Below are 7,075 nucleotides of genomic sequence, written 5' to 3' on the forward strand. Positions count from 1 at the left end.
AGAGGAGGAGAAGACATTTTCAGACCAGGCAGGGTTGGTGGGATGGCAAGCACAGKCTCCCCAGCGTGCAGACGCGAGCCTCGCATCTGCCGCGCTGAGCGGTGCTTTTGGGGAACGGGAAAAGCTCTTCCCAGCTGCAGCGCGGAGGCCTGGATCTGCACGGCCGAGGAAAGGGCCGGAGCAGAGGTTGCTGCTCCTTTCACTGGCTGCACACCCAGTGCTGGAAGAAAGGCGCCTGCTGGCGAAGCACAGGGATGACGCGGGTGCTGGGAGGGAGGGATTAACGTGGCGCGGATGTGGTGAATGGTGTCCTTAGCTAGCAAACCCTGCCGCCTTAGGAACTGGCTGGCAGTTCTCTCCCAAAGAGAGAGAAATGTGCCAAGTCCTTTCCAGCTCCGATGATCGGCACCCTTCAAAGGGAGCAGAGCTCAGGTGCTTGCACCCAGGGCCGGGATGGCTGCTGGGACCCTGGAAACACCCCCCCCTTTCCCTTCCCCGATGTGCAGAACTTTGCACACACTCCCTGGCTCATTCCTGCCTGCAAAATGCAGTCAAAGGGCGATTTCAGGTTATCAGTGTGCTTCCCAGGGAGGAGCTGGGAGAGCAGTGGGCTGAGGCTGGCTTGCCAGCAGATGCAGCCTCTGGGCGACCACCACGCTTTTTGGGAGCTGCTTTTGAGTGGTCGTGCARTGGCTGCCCAGAGATGCCTTCCTCACCTCCCCAGGAATGCGTACCAATCCTTCTGCAGACATGACATGCGGGCGAGTGACGTAGCGCGCAGGGCTGCATCGCTGCCCTGACCCCCATCTGGCTCTAGGCAGGTCCTTCTGGGGAGGTGCACGTGGTGAAGTGCAAGGCCAGATGCCAACAGACCCCGGCGCAAGGGCTTGGCAGCGTGGGGCTGCATTGGGGGCAGTCTCACCAGCCACTGCTGGGCCATCAACCCCACTTCTGCGTCCTCCCCCAGGCCTGGCCCCAGTAGGGCTGGCGGGCCTGCTGTAGACCTACATTTCAACTCCAGGCCAGCCTGTAAGAGGGGAGTGGTGATGCTTGGCTCTTGATTGCAATGACTTTGTACCTCAACTGCTAAGCAGCAACCAYAGGGTAGTGCTTAGCCCGAGTCAGCAGTGATTTCCCTGGGATCTGTATGTGTAGCAAACTCTTGTTTATAAACAGCACAGACAGCTTCTGCCTCCTCCACGTTCCTGTAATAGAAAAGCAGGGCTGGAAGGGATCTGGGAAGCCAACTGAGTTCATCCTGCACCTCCTGCGGGGTTAGTGTGACCTGATAAGGAGGCACTGGCCCTGGCTGCAGGCCTGGACGATGCTCTGAAAGTGCTCTGGCGGTTACCCAGTGCTTCTTAGGCAATAGGTAATTTGGTATTAATATGTTAAAAAATGCTCTGTGCCTTCTAGGACCCTATAGTGACTCTCCTCTGAGCAGGACTCAGGTCACACTGGCCCCAGGCAGGTGCTCGGCAGAGACAGAGCCAGGAAAGAGGGTCTGCAGGGGCCAGCGGAGCTGAGGCTGCACCAGCAGCATGGGGGTAGTGGGATGGGAGGCGACCAGGGAAAGCACCAGTGACTGCAGGGCCCGTCACTCTGCGCTCGGCAGCAAACGCTCGCCAAAAATAGTGCRAACTGGGCCAGAGCATTTCCTCTTTCGGTGCCTCCTGCGGCGTCTCACCAAAATCACATGGCTAGAGTCATGGGGCTCAGACGAGACAGCTGGCCATTCCTCCAGCCTCTTCACAAGGGCMTGCTTTTGAAGGCTAATTGTCTGACTCTTCCACATTCCCTGTGGCTCTGGAGTGATATCCTCTTCTGAAAATGGGGAGGTCAGGATCTTGGGTTATCTGAAAAKGCCATATGGCAGGGGCCGGGTGGAGCAGGACATCTGAGCCTGTGTGTACCTCTGCTACGTAGGAAYCTTCTTGGGGAGATGAACCTCTCAGCTGCAGAGAGGCTCCAGAGGCAGCACTAGCTGGGCTCCCTGGACGAGGAGGCCAGCTCTCCTGATGGTCGCTAGAAAGTGATGCTCTCTCTGGGAGATGTCCGCCCGGCTGTGGTAAAGCCTGTGTAGGGAGCATGGTTGACCTTCACAACTTACATGAGGCAAAGGGACCTGATCAAGGTCATGCTGCAGGTTGGTGGAAAAGAACCCGAATGTCTCCGAGTCACTGGCAAAAGCCTGCACCTTCCCCATCTCTCCTCCTGCCAGCTAGGCACTTGCTTGCCCTAAGTACCTCCATGCTGGCAGCTCTGGTGTGAGGATTTTCATGATTGTGACAGCATGGAAGAAAAAAGGAAGCTCCTTAATTTCCCCTTGCAAGGAGTRATTGTTTCACGCAAGTCATCTCACTCTTTTCTCTGTGTCAGAAATGTGTCGTGTCCACCCTCTGTGCCAGCTGCCTGTCCTTGCTGGCCCAGATGCCACGSTGGGGCCTGCGGCCCTGCGAGAGCACTCTGCAGTATTTATTGCCTCCATCAAACCTGACAGGAGGAATGTGTGGGGGATTCAGCAGCGTCTTGGCATGCTACAGACACAAGGTGGGTTCAAGCAGGCCACGGGCATCATGTGAGCCTGTGAGCAGGGGCAATTCTGCAGTTTGCAGTGACGACAGCCCCAGGCGCATCACCCCCTACCCTGGTGCGGGAGGAGCGCGGGCTCCCTGCGCCTGGCAATAACGCCCACTGCGTTACGGCCCGCAGTGGTTATCCCTGAGCTTGCCTCCTGCACTGAAATGTAGCCTCTTCCYGTTGCAGTTAACTATTAGCTGCCACGGAGAAGCTGGCTGGTGCCGTAACAACCCAGCGCGCACGGTTCCTCCTGCTGCTTTCCTCACACGCCCGGCCTCGGGCRGGCCGGATGGGCACTGTGCGCACCGCTGCCAGGCCGTGCTCGTAGGGTGTCTCCTCCACCGGCTTGGGCTAGCGGGGGCCGCTCTCGCCTGTCTTGTTGCTGAAGGAGTCAGAGGATCATTCAGGAATTTCTTCTCATAAAGCCCATGCTATTGCAGGGACCTTTCRGAGATGTTTGCGGTCTTCCCACCTTTCTCCTGTGGTATGTTTTAGAGGGGGATGTAGGCGTTTTACTACTCGTGGGATGTGTACCTTGGCTGTTGGGGAGCAGGAGATGCGCAGGATAGTCATGGAGTAACAAGATGGTCCAGGATTGCCCATGCCCTTGCAGGTGGGTCTCTGGCGGTGAGAGGACGTGCGGACACGGCCAAGTGCTGAGCCGMTAGCTCTTTTTTACCTACTTTTCCTCAGCAGATTACCTGTATCTGGACTGCATTTGAGATCAGCTAGGACTTTCCATGAGGAATTTCTGCGCATGGTTTGAAAATAGCACATATTTGCTCTGAGTTACCATAGTTACTTGTGGAAGTTGTGTGGCACTGCTTGTGTTGCTTGGTTGGACAATCCTTGTTTCAGTCCAACACAGCACAAACAACTAATTTTTACCATCAAATGGACACATCAGAATGGCACAAATTTCTTGGGGTTTGGGTGATTTTCTCATGAGATTACAGGAATTTCACCAATGTTTTGGGGAAGCCTGTGATGTGATTTTTCCCAGTGCTAAGCCTGCCTTTGCTCTCCTCGGATGTCCGCTGCTGCAAGCCCTCGTGTTTGGGCATCATGCTTAYTTGGCACCTGGTTATTGCAGTGTCTATGGCATTAGTCCTGGACCCTGATCTGTGCCACCCTGTGCAGCTCAGCCTGGCTCTGCTCTCGGTGCCTGGCTCTACCGGGCTTCAACACCGGTCCATGCTCTTTCTCCTTCATCAGCAAGCCAAGCCTCAGTTCAGGAGCATTTTCCTAACCTCCAGGCTGCTGGGCCAACAAACTCCGTTAGAGAAAGGCCTGGGTGGGAGATGACTGCTGTCAGGAGGCTTTGAGTGCCAAAGGAGTGGTGTCAGGTTGTCTCCATGCTGCCAGCACCTGCATCCTGCCTTCAAGATGTCCTTTCCGATGAAGACAAAGCTGTAGAGACCTGGTAGCTTGACCTTACTGTCTGCCTGCTTAGCGCATTGTCATCATTAGGGTCAGGAAACACAGTAATTTTAACAGCTCCGTACGGCATGGGGGAGACCCCCAGCATTCCCAGGGGAGAGGTTGGCAAGCAGGACAGCAGAACTGTTGGCTCCCTTAAGCCCAGCTGTGCTGATGGGGCCAGGAGAGACACTTCTGAAGAGACTAATCTTGGTAAGAAGTGAATCCAAGCTGCTTGCCTCCTGTGGGCTGGAAGCTGGCAGATACAGCTCTTTTTCATTAATGATAATCAACAGTTCAGTGTGTAAAGCCTTGTACACATGTATCAGTGCAGGGAAGAGTTATCTCCTTGCAGTAGATCTTGTCCTTGATCCCTTCGTCTGGCAGAAGAAAGCTCCTGGCAAATCTAGCAAGAGGGATGCTCAGTGGCTTTAAACTGTGCGTAGGACTGTGCTCCCCTGCAGAGAAATCCAGAGCAGCGTAAGTGCCAAACGTAGGTTTCGTCTGACAGCAGAGCTTCCATGGCAATAACTGCAGAATTTTCATGCCAAAAGCTTGCAGGGAGCAGGTGGTATTTGTTAACCTTCCCCCCAGCGACTGCAGGCCTCATCCTCACACATGAGAGCCCAAGAGCAAGCCCAGGTCAGCAGAGATGGGAAGTGGCTGGGATTCATGTGCTGGCAGATGTCTGCTTTCCYGTCTGGGAGCCGGTGGCCCTGGATCTCCCTCAGGAGCAGCCCAGGGAACATGAAGTGCTATGGGCAGGTGGGCGAAGAGTGCCCCAAGCACAGGATGGGTGGCAGATGCCACAGCTGGTGATGGAAAGCCCAAGACACTGCCTTGTTTTCCAGGGGGGAAGAAGATTTTGTTGGTGGGTGCTGGCTGCTGAGAATGGGGAGACGCTAAGGTCATGGGGTGCCAGTGAAGAGGCTCCTCAACTTTGAGYTGTTGCTCAGTGCCATGGTCTGCTCTGGGCAGAAAATGAGGAATGATTTCTACAGGGAAAGGTGAGGCCTGAGGCATTCTGCTGCGTGGACAAGGAATTGCTGCGCTGACTCTCTCCTGGCAGTCTCCAGAGCTGAGTGAGAGCTGCCTGGCCTGGCAAAGAAGCTGGGYGCTGGCTCGGTGCTTCTCCCGGAGCCGTTTTTTGCATGCATCTCAGGAAGCTGCTGGCCTGCCCTGAGTTTGTGTGTTGGTACTTGGCCGGGGACGTGCTGTGGCTTCAGCCTCCCCCTCTATACACAGGTCCTTCACTCTGTGCTGCCAGCTCTCCCTCGGTCTGTGGAATTGGCAAGCACAGATGGCAGGAAAATAAGATCTTGGCTTGCTGGCAGGACACATCGTTTTTCTGCAGAGCTGCCGGCAGCCCTTACAGTGAAGCGATGCTGCCAGAAAAAATTGCCGTCATCCCGCTTCGGGTTTGATGAGGGCAGTAATCTTCTCTTTTCCTCTGCCTCTCTCAGTTCTTCACGTTAAATTTCAGAAGTAGCAATTAGCAAATTCAATCCAATCTCTCTGGCACTTTCCCTCCTGCGCCTTCCACGTGGCGCGGGCATTCCCACCTGGCAGTTTTGCTTTCTGGCTCCACCAGCCTCAGAGAGCAGYGAGGTACTGGTGCTGTGGTCCCGACAGTGCTCCCAGGCTGTCCGTGGAGGCATCAGATGAGGCATCAGCTCTTCTGCCTGCTGCCCCCATCCTGCTGTCAKGCTGTGCTGGGTCTCTCCTCCAAGCTCTTTCTGCATAAGGATGTGCTCGACTCCTTTTTGAGGTCGAGCCTGGTGTGAGTGCCTGTGGCAGCTTGGTGACAGCCAGCTGGGAGATACTGGAGGGACCCTGCAAAGATCTCCTCTAGGGGCTTGTAAGACGTGGCTCATGTGTCCAATCTTCCTCTTGCGCACACACCTCAACAGGGCTTGATTACTACTTATATTTCTGTCTGTGTGAAGAAATTTGCCAAAACATGCTTAGACTGTTCCCAAACTTTTTGTATGCATGAGCCGATTTGACCAGTTTCACCTGGAAATACTTTTCAGGAGCTGATTTATCCATGCTCTAGTACCACTGGTCTTGTCTTTCCTGGTGACTCTATGCCAAAATTGTTACTCATGGCAGAGGTGACCAAGACCCGTGTTTTTCCCTCCTGGGCAGCAGCCCAGCTTGTCTCTGGAGACGCCCAGGCCACCTCTTTGGTGCCTCTTGCACTTCTGCTAAAGCTTGAGGCTGTTGTACCAAGCGGGAGAGCTGCGGCGGGACACTTGGAAGCTCTGCTACATCCCTGCACGATCAACAGCACTGGGGTGTAGCTACTCTTTTAGGAGTGAAATATTTACTCTGGATCAGACAGAGGATGGATGTTAACATGCATTTACCAGCTGTGAGCGCACAGTGTGTTGGGCTAGAGGCTTTGGGGGCCTCAGGCTCCTGCCCCATGCTGTCTGAAACACCTAAGCCTCCATTGAACTGGCAAGGGGGCATGACTGTCTTGCATGTCTCATGGGAGGGCCCGATTCCCCTCCGATGACAGCAGGCAGCACAGCCAAGCTGAAGCAATGTCCAGATTGCTGAGCTCTTGTATAAAAAGCCAGGCCACCAGCTCCTCCAGCAGCTCTCCCAGCCACATCCTCATTTCCTAGCAGCACCTAAAACAAAATGCTTTGAGTCAGCCAAATGAAACAACGTCTGGTTGTTGCTTTGCTGAGTGAAGAAAAACCGGAATGGAGAGGAATGCGGTTTCCATCTAGCTCCATTATTTCCATTTTTTCCAGTTTGCTGCTGAACAGGAGCCTCAGCTATTTGCCCACCCCAGGCTGGTTCTCACAGCTGCGTCCCTGGAGGGAAGGTGCTGAGGACCAGCAGTGCTGAGGAGCCATGTCAGGGGGCTTCACTCCAGCTAATTCCAGGCTTTTTTGACAACACGTGTAGGGTCTGGTGAGGGAACACGGGATCATGATGGAACACATCTTTTCCATTTTAAAAGCCAGATTTCTCTTTCCTGCCTCTCCGATCTCATTTGCAGGCAATTCTTCACCTCCAACGCCAGATGCAAAACATTAGAGTGATACCAAGAGGACGGTTA

Source organism: Rhea americana, unplaced genomic scaffold, assembly GCF_003343005.1.
Source record: "Rhea americana isolate MKP2758 unplaced genomic scaffold, rheAme1 scaffold_250, whole genome shotgun sequence".
Taxonomy (NCBI): domain Eukaryota; kingdom Metazoa; phylum Chordata; class Aves; order Rheiformes; family Rheidae; genus Rhea; species Rhea americana.